The sequence below is a fragment of the Bos indicus x Bos taurus genome, chromosome 7, assembly GCF_003369695.1.
Source record: "Bos indicus x Bos taurus breed Angus x Brahman F1 hybrid chromosome 7, Bos_hybrid_MaternalHap_v2.0, whole genome shotgun sequence".
Taxonomy (NCBI): Eukaryota; Metazoa; Chordata; class Mammalia; order Artiodactyla; family Bovidae; genus Bos; species Bos indicus x Bos taurus.
This window is the reverse complement of record NC_040082.1, coordinates 58,091,617-58,106,239: the sequence shown is the minus strand read 5'-3', so window position 1 is coordinate 58,106,239 and position 14,623 is coordinate 58,091,617. Positions and strand designations below refer to the sequence as shown.

At 39.9% G+C, this 14,623-nt stretch overlaps 1 protein-coding gene across 3 annotated transcripts in view; it reads right to left on the bottom strand.

The window, feature by feature from the left end:
- The window catches only part of DIAPH1 (diaphanous related formin 1), a 113,655-nt gene that overhangs the window by 98,252 nt on the left and 780 nt on the right, over nucleotides 1-14,623 (bottom strand). The gene's annotated exons all lie outside the window — the stretch shown is intronic.

Here is a 14,623-nt window from a genome sequence, read left to right as displayed (position 1 = left end):
TCTGCTTTCCAAAAAACCACATTTCCCAACTATAATTAAAATGAGGGGGAAGAAGAGAAGTCGCTCAGTTGTGTCCGACTCTTTTGTGACCCCATGGACTGTAGCCCACCAGGCTCCTCAATCCATGGGATTTTCCAGGCATGAATACTGGAGTGAGTTGCCATTTCCTTCTCCAAGGGATCTTCCCAACCCAGGGATTGAACCCTGGTCTCCCACATTGTAGGCAGATGCTTTACCATCCAAGCTACCAGGGGGAAAACTATCTTAATATTAGAATCAATCCTCTGATAGATAGGTCCAGTATATTTTAATAGTTCTCGAATTGTCCAACAAGGCAAGTCTCTTGAGGAAAAGGAGGAGGTAACCTTTTGCCTCCAGCTTAGCTCGTCCTGAAGCCTGGGACTGGCAGAGCCTGCATCCTAGATAGCTGAGAGCCTCCAGGAAGGACAGTCCACTCAGGTTTCACTATTCCAGCTCAGCAGAACAGGTGGAAACCAGACTGGGAACATTGCATTCTTCCCCTATGTCCATCCAAAACAAACTGCCACCCCCTTGCACTACAAAGAACTCAGAGGTTGCGAAAACAAGCTGCCAACAGAGCAAGTACTCAGGTTCTAAAGTCCTAGTTTCCTACTGTCTAGTCGAGGCCATGGTTTTTCCAGTGGTCATGTATGGACACGAGAGTTGGACTATAAAGAAAGCTGAGCAGCGAAGAATTGATGCTTTTGAACTGTGGTGTTGGAGAAGACTCTTGAGAGTCCCCTGGGCTGCAAGGAGATCCAATCAGTCCATCCTAAAGGAAATCAGTCCTAAATATTCATTGGAAGGACTCATGCGGAAGCTGAAACTCCACATAATTTGGCCACCCAATGCGAACAGTTGACTCATTGGAAAAGACTCTGATGCTAGGAAAGATTGAAGGCAGGAGGAGAAGGGGACAACAGAGGATGAAATAGTTGGATGACATCACCAACTCAATGGACATGAGTTTGGGTAAACTCCAGGAGTTTGTGATGGACAGGTAGGCCTGGCATGCTGCAGTCCATGGAGTCGCAAAGAGTCGGACACGACTGAGCAACTGAACTGAATTGAGTTTCCTACCATACCAATGTGTCATATGGCGTGGCAGACACGCCCATCTCCCTTGCTGTCAGGAAGGGGGTGCACACAAGTCTGTCATCATCTGAAAGTTCTGATAAAACTTCCAAATACATAAATAGAAAGCAATAAATAATGTTAACCTATTTTTCCAAAGTTTTGACATATTTCTCAAGATCCAAATACTGATACTTGTTCTTTACTTTCTTATTAGATCTCTTTATTGCCTTAGCTTAGACAAGCTAAGGAAAAAAGGGGGTGTTGTTCATTCATTTGGAAACAGTCAATGACTCAGGAATGCTGTTTCCCAATCTCCGTAGCAACGGTCTTCTCCTCCCATGTTGTGATGTGAGAAGCAGAACATCTACTCTTCCTCATGGGTGAGCCTGTGAATGACACACCCAAAGGCCTGGTAGACAGGAAGTTCCTGCAGCTGACACTGTTGCTACATACAGGCAATGAGTATGAGGCCACCTTGTTTTAAATGCCACTCTCAAACCCTTCATTTCTAAATGATGGTTACCCCTCTTTTCTTTTATCCTCTCATCATTCCTGCTCACACCCTTCCTGAATGATGTGACGATAGAAGTCATCAGGGCCTACTGATAATAAGCTTTACTGATCCAAAAATTAAACTACTCAAAAAGCCAGACTTGATCTTACGAAACCACAGTAAACATTTACTGGCCTGTTAGAAATCTAGAACTAAGATTTTGAGAAAATTTGGGGAAGGGAATGGGGAGACAGCATGAGGTGAAATCTCATTACTCCTCTGTAACGAGAAATATTGGTATAATCAAGAGTTAAAACAAGAACTTTCTAATACTTTCAGCACCTGTACTTGTGTGGAACTATGTTCTAACACAAACACATTACAGAATTTCATGCCAAAGTACTCAGGCTCTAAAGAGACTTCCATGCATTAATATCATGTATTTTTCTCTTTGGATCTAATTATTAAAAAATAAGTATGATTTCTGGAAAACAAGAGAGGGGATTGTTTTACTTCATTTTTATACACATCTATACTGTCTTAGAAAATTATAATAATGAAAATCACTTTTATAATGAAAATACATTTCCAAGGAATTTCCTGGCAGTCCAGTGGCTAGGACTCTGCTTTCACTGCTGGGTGCCCAGGTTTGATTCCTGGTCGGGGCAATTAAGATCCCACAAGCCGTGTGGTGTGGTTAGGAAAAACAAATTTCCACTTCAAACAAAAGTAGCAATTTTCGAAGATGAGAAAGTTGAAAAATGTTTATGACATTGTTTTACGAGAAGAAAACATGTAGAAACTGTAACTGCAATATTGTAAAAAATATCTGTGCATAAAAATAATGACTAAAATGTTCAAATACTAAGTGGAATAAAAATTTAAAAATTGAGGGTTCTTAGACTTTGCTATTTTGAAAATGTATGTAAAAGTCATTTCAAAAGAAAAGTATAAAAAACCATAGCACAGCCTTTAAAGGCAAAGCAACATCATCCAATTTTCATATTCAAAATGCCCACGAGCATTTACTCTTTTCCAGTAGTACTTTGCTTAAGGAAACAATCTGGCAGGGCACAGTTAATAAACTTTAGTTACAAAATGCAATATGAGAAAGAATAATGAACAGTTAGTGGAGTCTAAAAGCGAACTCACCTAATTACATGACCTTGGGCAACTTAATACCTCTAGGCCTCAGTGGCCTTCTCATGTTAAGATGAGGAGGCTAGGTCAGATCACGTTTAGGGTCTCTTCAGGAACCCTTAAAAGCAGTGCTTAGTTACCACTGCTCTTTTGAGGGCAGCCCGATGTCTGCTGCTTGCTGAATAGGACATATCCTACAGTGGCTTCTCACTGCTTCTTCTTGTGGTTTCAATCACAGGAAACAGACGTCACCCATGGGCCTAGAAGTAAGTAACGAACAAACCCTGGCGGATGCAAAGAGCTGCCAACTAAAGCCAACTCCCATCTTTTTAAAATACCAGAATCAAGAAATCACTAGAAGCCTCTATGCCTGGGGAGCCTGACACACATCTTTCACAAAAACTAACAAAACTAAAAATATCTCTTTAGGCCCCATGAAAGCAAGATGAAATAATTTTAGAAGAGTCCAAAACAACTTTGCTTCTAAGGCCAAATGAAGGAACTGAAGGAACTCCATTGCTATGGGCAGAAATATGTGACTTTGGAGAAAAAAACAAAGGCAATCTTACTGCTAGCAGCATTTTTTTTGTGGAGATCCAGACATATCCCAGGGACTTGAAGTCTCATCTTCATCTTCTTTATTCTATGTAGACATTTAATATTCTACGTAAAGCTATGAAAGACTACTGTACCAACAGATTCAATAATACAGGGACTTAGCAATTGTTCACTTTAACTGTATGTTAAAGACCCTGGGATGGAACCCGGGTCTCCTGCATTGCAGGCAGATTCTTTACCATCTGAGCTACCAGGGAAGCCCCAAATATATGTTATCAATCCCAAGACCATTGGGCCAAATACTGCTCTCATTTATAATGATAAAAGTTAGAAGTCCTGTTCTGTGTGAAATAATGCTGAGATTTTTAATCCTATAGACATGTCCCTTCATTAAACACAAGACAAAACCTAAGATACTATCTCTAGAGAAAAATTAAAATCTTTTCTCAACAGAGTTCTTCTGGTCTGGTATAGTCATATCAGTGATTCTCTTTGCCTTACCGTTACCTTGGTGAGAGGACTAATGTTTTCAAAATTGTCATTAGATCACAGAAATGGAGAACCTTGAAAGTAATCCCAAGATTCAGAAGACTAACAGTAAAACTAAAATACGTAAAAGGATATTGTTAACATGAACTAAACACCATCACTGCTCTTAGGTACCTTACAAGCTAGATGGGAGGTATGATCCACCCTCCCCAAAAGAGAGCTCAATATCATATTCTCTCTCTCTCCATATATAGTGCCTTCACAAAAGACTAAAGGACATTTCAAATTAGCATGCGATAAAAACCTACACTGCACTGTGCTAGAGTATGTTTAGAAGAAAATGAAAGGACCCAAAGATAGGCTCAGATTGTTCCCTCAATGACAATTCCCACCTGAGCCTACAATTTGACTCCAGATGAAGACAGTTTTGTCTTTTAAAATCTAGAATGATCACTGAAAGTCTGAGAAGCTGAATTATTATAATGCAAAAGGAATGGAAATCAAACAAACAACTATCTAAACTCCATCTAGGCAGCAGAAGAGATTTGCTGGAACCTTAAGACTAATGTATTCAAGTTCTTCACCATCACATATTCACAAGGCCAAAAACTGCATCAACATGCATCGTGACATGTTACCAAATGCAAATTTTCAGTCCTGCTTTCTATAGGTTTCTACAGAAAGAGAACCTAAAAGCTCCTCCCAGGGATAAAATAATCTCTATGAAGTGGCTTTCTTTAAATGATTCATCTCCCACCCATCCTCTTGGTGGCTATAACCAGGCCATTTCTTTTTACTACAGCCACACACTCAAACCTGAGCCTGTGTTCACACCACTCCCCACCCCATGAAACCCCTTCCCCTTCTCCTCTACCAATCCTTGATTTCCAGGGCTGATCATGTTCCCCGTCTTCTATGACGCTAACTAGCATTGCCCGCAACTATATTCTAAATTATTCATGCCGAGTTTGGAATATTAGCATAGATCTTTGAAATCATTCATGCTATTAATAATTCTCTCATTTCATAAGAAAAGACCAAGAAAAGAGGAGTCACTTGCCCAGAGTTCACATGGTTAATTAGTAGCAGTCAGACTAAGTAGAAATATATGGAAAGAATATGTCACTGGGAATGAGAGATGGGGGTTCTAGTCCTAGCTGTGAATTTGGACAGATCACTTCTCTAGGCCCACATTTCTTCATCTATAAGAGATATGAATTAAATAACTTTTAACCATCCTTTTCGCCTCCAGCATTCTAAGATTCTGAAACCTAGGTCTTCTGACTCTCAGTTCAGTAATCTTTCCACTTAATTCCTTAATTCTGAATTTCTACAACTTTTGAACAGCTACAGACTATAGCACACTGAGCACAGGAAAAAAAAAAAAGGTTTATAACACCACATATGCAGTGAAAATGCTTTCAGGATTAACAGAATCTCAAAGGCCCCAACTCCTACGCTCATGGCCTTTGAGCTTTTCCTGTCCATTCTTCTACAGCCATGGATGAGATTACAACCTCTTAAAACGCATGGACTGAACCTGTTAGGTCAACCACATGACTTCTTGATCTTCCGCCTTTTGGATCTAGGGTAGATTCACACAAACAAGGAAACTGTATTCTCAACTCTTTGCCACCAATCATACAGAAAATCCTAGTTTCCAGGTACCTGGACCTCTGTGGCAATGTCTTAATTATTAACCAATTGCTAGGTCTAGAGAATAAACTTTAGCACTTCCCAGACTCAGGAGAGACCCTGGAGTTGGTAACCATTTGCAATCCTTATAGTCAAGTTTCAGGGCCAGTTCTAAAATATAGACAAGACAACTAGAGAGCTGGTCTAGCAGCAGCTTCCTCCTCCCTGTACGTCACCACTACTTGTTGCTCTTGACAGGAATTCCTGACAAGTGATGCTGCTAGAGCTGTTCTATTTACAAAAGAAACAAGGTTACATTTTAAAAATAATAATTTAGACAACTTTTTAATAACCAGGAGAAAGATAGGTTTTGCATGCACTATAACAGCTACTTTTACATGCTTAAGAAAAGAAAGATTTAATTAAGATTCCTGCCATGGTTTAAAGTCTAAATTATTAAATGCAAAAAGCAGTTAGGTATTTAGCCACTGCACTTTGTTAACCTAGACCCAATACTTCTTTCCCACTAACTGAACTGAAGGAAAGTCTAGTTTTAATAAACCACAGAAGTCAAAGGGCTCAAAAGATATACCATCAAAATTTTCTATGAAATTCCTAACTGTGAATTCCTTTGACACTACACAGTGAAAAAACTGGACACTTATAAACTGTCAACACAATGCAGTAAATAAAAACATGGTTTTGTGTGTGTGTTTTATTTTTTAATCGGCTAGACCTAGCTTTGAATTTCTATGACCTAAAGCAAGTTGCTTGATCACACTGAGTTTCAGTTTAATTACCTATAAAGTGGGAATAATAACAGTACCTATTTTATGAGGTTGATGTAGATCAATGAGATAATGAGTCTAGAGCTCTTCAGTGCAGCACTAGGGCTAAGTAAGTATAACAGACAAGTGCTATTATTATTGTTACTCTTACTGTTATTATTACTCCCTCTCCTTCCGGTCTGCAGTGAAGTAATCTTCCTATCTATAAAGATGCTGAACAATCATTAATATTTATAGATAGGAAGATTGGCATTATACAACCTGTAACACACTGAGTACAGGAAAACAAAAGGTTTCTAATGCCACATAAGAAATGCAAATGCTTTCAGGATAAATAGAATCTCAAAGGTCCGCAATCCTAAAAGAATTGGAAATGGTCTGTCTTGTCTACAGGTGAAAATTTACACCCCAAAGAAAACATGTGGAATATAACTCATATTTCCACAGTGATAAGAGGAGAATTTGAGTTAAATCTTTAAAACTTTTAGGAAAAATATCTTAGTGACTGTGATTTTAGCAAAGATTTTTGAAATATGATACAAAAAGCAAAAATAATTAATTGGGCTTCAGTCCAAAAAGGAGGGGATATATGTATGGCTGATTCATTTTGCTGTACAGCAGAAACTAAACAACACTGTAAAGCAACTGTACTCCAATAAAAAGTAATTTAAAAAGAAAAAATTAATTGGTCTTCATCAAAACTAAACATTTTTGTTTTTCAAAATATACTGTTAAGAAAATGAAAAGGCAAGTAACAGGAGGAATGTATCCAACAAAGGACTTGTATTTAGACTGTAATAAAAAGTTTTAAGTGGGCAAAATTTTTGAACAGATACTTCAAGGAAGATATACAGAGAGCAAGTAAACACATGAAAAGATGCTGCTGCTACTGCTGCTGCTGCTAAGTCGCTTCAGTCGTGTCCGACTGTGTGTGACCCCATAGACAGCAGCCCACCAGGCTCCCCCGTCCCTGGGATTCTCCAGGCAAGAACACAGGAGTGGGTTGCCATTTCCTTCTCCAATGCATGAAAGTGAAAAGTCAAAGTGAAGTCGCTCAGTCGTGCCCTACTCTTAGCGACCCCATGGACTGCAGCCCACCAGGCTCCTCCATAAACATCATTAAAGAAATGCAAATTAAAGCCACACTGAGGACTTCCCTGGGGGTCCAGTGGTAAAGAATCCACCTACCAGTGCAGGGGACAGGTGTTCAATTCCTGGTCAGGGAAGATTCCGCATGCCTCAGAGCAACTAATAAGCCCATGTGCCAAAATTACTGGAGCCCCTGAAACGCAGCTACTGAGCCCACATGTCGAGAGCTCGTCCGCAATGAGAGAAGCCACCGCAGCAAGAAGCCCACGCACAGCAGCGTAGCCCCTGCTCATAGCAATGAAAACCTGGTGCAGCCATAAAAAAAAGCCACAGTGAGATACCATTTGTTGACTGAAAAAAACAAACGCACAACCTAAAAGCTGAAATTTATGTTTTATTCAAAGGCCTTACTGAGGACTACAGCCTGGGATGGCAGTCTCTCAGACAGCTCTGAGGGACTATTCCAAAGATGTAAAAAAGGAACCGGGATACGTAGGAATTTTTGCTGGAAAAAAAAACAACATGAGGTTGCACATCAAAAGATTACTGCTAATCACACAACAGATTATCTCAAGTTAATGATTTGAGCACTTTTTTGTATATGGGAAGATGGAAGAATATGGGCTTACTGAATCATTCCTCTGATACACATCTTAACTACCTAAGGCCAGTATCCTATTTCTCTCCATCCTGAATTCCACTCAGGGTGCACTGTCAGGACAGCTACAGTGACTGATGGCTTGGTGGCTGGCAACCTGTTTTTCTCCTTCCTGAACTCCCCTCAGGGTACAGCATCAGTGACTCCGACAGTGGCTGATGGCTTTATGGCCACAACATCCTTTGCTTACTGAAATGGCAGACAAATTCTGTGTGCACACTATATATACCCACTGTGCAGGTGTGCGTGCATGCTCAATAGCTCTGTGTGTCAGACTGTTTGTGACCCCATGGACTGCAGCCTGCCAGGCTCCTACGTCCATGGAATTCTCCAGGCAAGAATACTGGAGTGGGTTGCCATTTCTTCCTTCAGGGTATCTTTCCAACCCAGGGATGGAACACACATCTCCAGTACTGGCAGGCAGATTCTTTACCAACGAGTCACCTGGGAAGCCCTCACACACCCACTAGAATGGCTAAAATCTAAGATTGATCATACCAAGAGCTGACAAGGAACCAGAACCCATACACTGCTTGTGAAACTGTAAAATGGTACAACCATTTTGGAAAATAGTTTGGCAATTTCTTGGAAAGTTAATCATAGCCGTATCATATAGCCTAGTCATTCCACTCCTGCTGCTGCTGCTGCTGCTGCTAAGTCGCTTCAGTCGTGTCCGATTCTGTGCACCCCATAGACGGCAGCCCACCAGGCTCCCCCGTCCCTGGGATTCTCCAGGCAAGAACACTGGAGTGGGTTGCCATTTCCTTCTCCAATGCATGAGAGTGTAAAGTGAAGTTGCTCAGTCGTGTCCTACTCTTAGCAACCCCATGGACTGTAGCCCAATAGGCTCCTCCATCCATGGGATTTTCCAGGCAAGAGTACTGGAGTGGGGTGCCATCGCCTTCTCCAAGTCATTCCACTCCTACGTATTTACAAAGAAAAATAAAGGCGTATGCCCAGACAAAAACTTGTACATGAATGTTCCCAGCAAAACAATAAAGAACCAAAACAGGAAACAATCCAAACAACAAAGCTCCAAAACTGGAAACAATTCAAATGTCTATACAGTAAATAAATAAATTATGGTAGGGGCTTCCCTGGTAGCTCAGTGGTAGAGAAGCTGCCTGCCAATGCAGGAGACACAGGTTCGATCTCTGATCCAGGAAGATCCCACATTCGGCGGAGCAACTAAGCCAGTGCACCACAACTACTGAGGTTGTGCTGTGGAGCCTGGCAGCCACAACTATTGAGCCCAGATGCCGCAACTACGGAAGCCCGAGTACCCTGGATCCCATGCTGTGCAACAAGAGAAGGCACAATGAGAAACCTGTGCACCACAACTAAAGAGAAGCCTGGGCAGCAACGAAGACCCAGCACAGCCAAAATAAATAAATAAATAAAATTATAAAAAAAATAAATTATGGTAAACCCATACAATGTACTACTACTCTGCAATAAAAAAATAAGAATGAGCTATTAATATAGCTAACATAAATACATTATGCTGAAAGAAGCCAAAAGAAAGGGTTCATATTGTGTATAATGCCATTTATATAAGCTCCTAGAAAATACAAACAATCTACAGTTAAAGAAAGCAAATCTGTGGTTAGTTACCTGAGCACTGGGGCACAAGGAGGGGTGAGAAGAGATTACAATGAGGCAGAAGGAACTGTTGAGGGTGTAGGATATATTTGTCATCTTGACTATGGTAATAGCTTCACAAATTGTGCACTAAATATATGCAGTTTATTATATGTTAATTATACACCAATAAAAAAAGATGGTTAGGGTTAACAGCCAGAAAGGTGAAGACCCCGAATAAAGTATGAGCTACTCTAGGGAGAGGGAAAAAAAAATGAGGGTTATCTTTTTACTTGATCCTCGAGTTCTAACATATTTTTAAAAAGGCAGCTATATCTGAGATATAAGCCTACTACCTTGGTTTTCTGTAACCTTTAGGATCAAAGACAGTTTATACATCAATCTCTGATGGATCCTTAAAGTATGCTAAGTCTTAAAAGAAAATGAAAATCCTATTGCTTTCAAACAGTATTACTCCTAAAACAGGGAATAAGTCACAATCAGAAACCTAGAAAAATCACCTAGGACACCATAAACTCTACCTGTATCTGCTACCCTGACAAAATGCCAAAGCAGCTACTGCCTAAAGACTACTTATAATCACACCCAAGGATAAAATTTCCCATCTTCCATATAACATTGCTTCCACACACGAATGCAACGTGTTTCTCTTAATTCAGTTCATTATGACAATTCTTTCTTGTGTCCCCTTATCCATCTCATCCCCCTTCTTGGAGGGAAGAAATTTAAGCAACTATTTAAAGGACAAATTGATACTCCCTAATTGTCACAGAACTATGCAACAGAGTCACTTTCTTCAATCTTTTCTCTCTCAGTCTCAGAGTTTCTAGCATATCTCTTCCTTTTACATGATCGCTTTTCTTCCAAGATCCTGAAATTTACTAAAGGAAATGTAGAATCCAAAAATCCTTTTCCTCCTCCGGTCATTTATTCAATTTTCAACCTACAACTGTAAGAAGGGATTGCTGCTGCACTGAGTGGGTGTTTGGGCTTGATGACATTTAAAGTCCCTTCCAACTCTAAAATTTTAAGACTACCATTCATAGCAAGCTTTAATAATGAATGAAGTAAGAATCTCAAAGTTCAAAGAACAATGATTCACCCAGAGTTATCCTGTAATCAGTGGTAAAATTCCTTAAAATACTGGTCTCAGTTTCCCTTTTCCTTTAGTAACTTTACTCTCTTAAAAGAGTTCTTCGATTAGAAAAATTATTTGGAAAAAAAAGAAAAATTGTTAAAAAAAAAAAGCAGGTAGATAATAAGATATGTTCATAGTGATTAAAATATTCTTTACTTTTCAATTTTAGCTTTGAAGTTTTAAGAAATTTTAGCATCAACGTCTTTTACTACTACTGATTCCCCAAAGGCCTGGCTATCCAAAGGACTAGAATCAGTTCTTATAGCAGCTGGGCAATATTAAAAAACAAAGAGGGAGGGAATGACAGACAGCAGGGCAGGGAGAGAGGGTTGGCATGGTCTCACCTAACCCTAATCAGGGACAACCAATCAATGGTGCTCTGCTGGTTAGCAAGAGGTGATTTTTTCCCTACTGCTTTCAAATAAAAGTGATAAAGAATAGAAGGTTCAACACAATAAAGAAAAACACAAGGTTTGTTTGAATACTGGGATGTTTTTGGTAGCCATGAATGATTTCAACTGAGACACAAAATGAGAGAAAACACCACCTGCATGTACAAACTTTGTTTCTCTACAATACCGAATATTTCTTGTTAATAAACATGCTTTTAACCTGTTCTTCTAATTCGCACCTTATCTTTTAAGCCTCTATTACATTTCACTGAAAATATAACACTCTCCAAGAATAACCTGGCAATCCATTTACAAGATACACTGAGCACCCCAGGGGTAACAAAAGGTGATTTTACCACACAGGGAATAAGATTAGTCTATTCTGACCTGTATGCCCATCAACAAAGTTAAATCATTCCTCACTTGTTACTATTTTCTTAGCTTTTTTAAATAAATTTACAACAATTTAAAACAATTTACAGGTCATAAAAGTTTCAACTCTTTTTATAAAAATATCCCAACATTTAACAACTCTCTCAAGAGATTTAAATGCTGAGGCATTCCCTCAGTTTCACCTCCTATGAAGGAGGATTTCCTTAGAGACAAGTGAAAGTAACATTATCCAGTGATCCTTGGGCTGTGTCTTTAAAGACTAGGCAGGCAGAGGGCAAATTTTTAAGGTATCATGCTGTCATCTCAAACTCTCAATAACATTCCTGTAGGTTCCCCTCCCTCTTTTCAACTATGTAATCCCTGTGTTTATCAACTTTCAAAAACACAAATGACTTGTATAAAGTTCTCTGCATACTCCTTGGTTTTGAGCGACCTTTTGGATCAAAGTTAGTATCTTTATGAGGAAAGAAGCATGAACAACTCCACTTCTTTTATAATCTTCACCTTTCCTAATATCTGTTTAAAATTCTGCCTAGCATCCTTCATCCTTGCTCTCATTTTGGATGGACAGGGATCTACAACTAAACGAACTTTCACTTTGCTTTTGGAAACTGCAACATGGTAAAAATTTAACATAGGTGTCCAACAATAAACAAGATTTAAAAAATTACACACCTTGTACTGTCTCTAATCCCACACTAAGCATGTTTTACAAAGTTAGGCTCCTAGCTGAATCAAGATGCAATAGTCTTTCTTAAAACAGATCAATTCTTGATTGTATGAGAAGACATGCAGTCTACAAAATGCAGAAAAGCTTTGCAGCCTCCTAACATCCTGGTTATACTTACTCTCCTTACACATATTTCAGAAATCAGTCTATCTGACACCCACGCTCATCACTGCTAAAAAGTAAGAAAACACTCTGTTCATTTAGCATTTTTATCTTCCTTTGTCTTAAGGGCTTCCAAAAGGACCTGAAATAATGCTGGACGAGGGATAAGCTCATGGCCCAGAGACAGACTGAAGAACCAAGTAATGGAACACCAGACAGCCTGGCTTCACCACACACGTTTGCATCTCAAACAACCACATGTTTTAAAAAGATGATCCTCACCACTTTTTCAACTTAGGCTCCTTGTGTCCTTTCCACACAAGCTACCTCAGAGAGTAAAGAGCAAATTTTTGGTAACTTGTGAGTTCTGTATTCTCATCAGTTGATCTGCACTTAGAACCCGCATAAGCTTGGAAAGGTATACAGCAGCTAAAGGGATTAGTAACTCTTCAGATGCAAACAAATAATCTTCAGGCACACTCAGTCCAAACGAGTGCAGTGTTCCCGAGGACACACACTAGAAAAGGTGGAGTAGGCGAAACCTCTTTGACTTCACTTTTAGCCTACAGTTCAAGAAAACTAAGCCATGGGTAACAAATGCAAACCAGCAATCTCGCCTACTCTACCACCCCCATATACATACACAGACACAAAGAGAAGTGGATTGCAACGCTCCTCCTAGGCTCTCATTTCCACACAGTTCTTACATAAAAAGCAATGAGAAAGACAGACTATGGTAAAGCCTTGAGGTAAGGTACAGTTGGGAATAAAGGGGTTAAAACAGCACTACTTTCCTGGAAACCTACCAATCCCTCAGCCAGGAATGCAATTCTTACTACCTGTGTGTGTACGTATTTTCTAAAAATTCAGCAGATTAAGAGTTAAGAAAAACACCTCGAAAGAAAAAGAGAACTTGGTTCAGCTCCACCCTCCCTAAAGCAAATACCAACTCTGAGCCAAATCCACTCAGCATACACAAGACTCCATAGACATTCCAAGAAACAGGTGAAAAGAAGTTGAATTTCCTCAGGTATCTCACCTTTCAGCCCCAAATACTTAGCAGAATTCACAAATTAGTGAAACTCTTGTTAGATAAAACAAGCACACATAAACTTCCATTTAGAACTTGAAAAACATTTACAAGTCACAAAGGTCACTATAAATCAGCAAAAATAGCTGGAATTCGGGTGAGTAAGGTCAAATAGTACCCATGGAAACAAAAGCAAAACAAAAGGATACAGAAATAGAAGATACATAGGCCCTAAAGCTTAAGACTTAGCCGGAAAGCTCCCTAACTAGAGTGTCATGCTTATCCTAAAGAAACCTAGGAGAACGTTGCTTTGATCACCAGTGAGAGAAGGTTGTCACTACTATTAAACCCACATTTCTGGGGGGAAAAAAGACAGTCACCAGATAAAAACAGGCACTGATTTGACAGCCTACAGTCACTGGAAAGGACAGTCCAGAAGCACCTGTCTTGATGGAAATAGGTAGGAAGAGATGAGTCACTATTTTAAATCTGTTCAGTACTCTCTACATCTCAACCCTCTATGTCCCAAAGCAACATTATCTTCCTGTTTTCATCACTTTCTCAGTTTTCTTCCCAAACTTGTGGAGTTGCGTCAGAATGCTAATAGGTGGAGATAAGAGAAAGAGGGAAAGTTAGAAACCATTTGGTTAGTAGAAAGAGACAATGGGGCGGCGGAGTTAATTACGTGGGAAAGAAGACAACAAAACTAGTTAGGAATGGTTATCCAAGACGCCCTATTTTGGACAGCGCCCCCTATCTTTCCCTGGATAGAGTAAAAACAAAGATTCAGTGTGGGCAAAGATAAGATAAGCACGGTGTTACATGAATACCAATATCCTTTCAGATTGGAAGTAACTGGCACCTGAGGAAAGCCTGACTCTTCTACAGATTGGGAAAAAGGTTCTCAGTAGCCTTGGGACACAGGAGGTAGCAGGAGAGCTGAGGAGATTGTTATCATGAAAATGCACAGAAGACAATATAATCAGGTACTCAAAAACTTCTGGACTTTTTTAGTCCAACTTCTTCCCCGTGGGGGAGGGTGATCACCACTCTTAAGTCAAGAAGGGCATATTCTTGAGAGAAGTTCCAATCCCCTGACAAGTGCCCGATTAGCAAGAGGGCAGAGACAGGTTCTCTGGATGGGGAAATACTGGAAAGTCAACTACCGTCATACCCAACGACCTGGAACTGGGCAGGAACCCATTACTGCAGTCACAAGGACAAACGTCCAAGGGAAGAGGGAAGGTAGGGCTCAAGTCAGGTAACATTCCTGAGGGGAAGGATTATC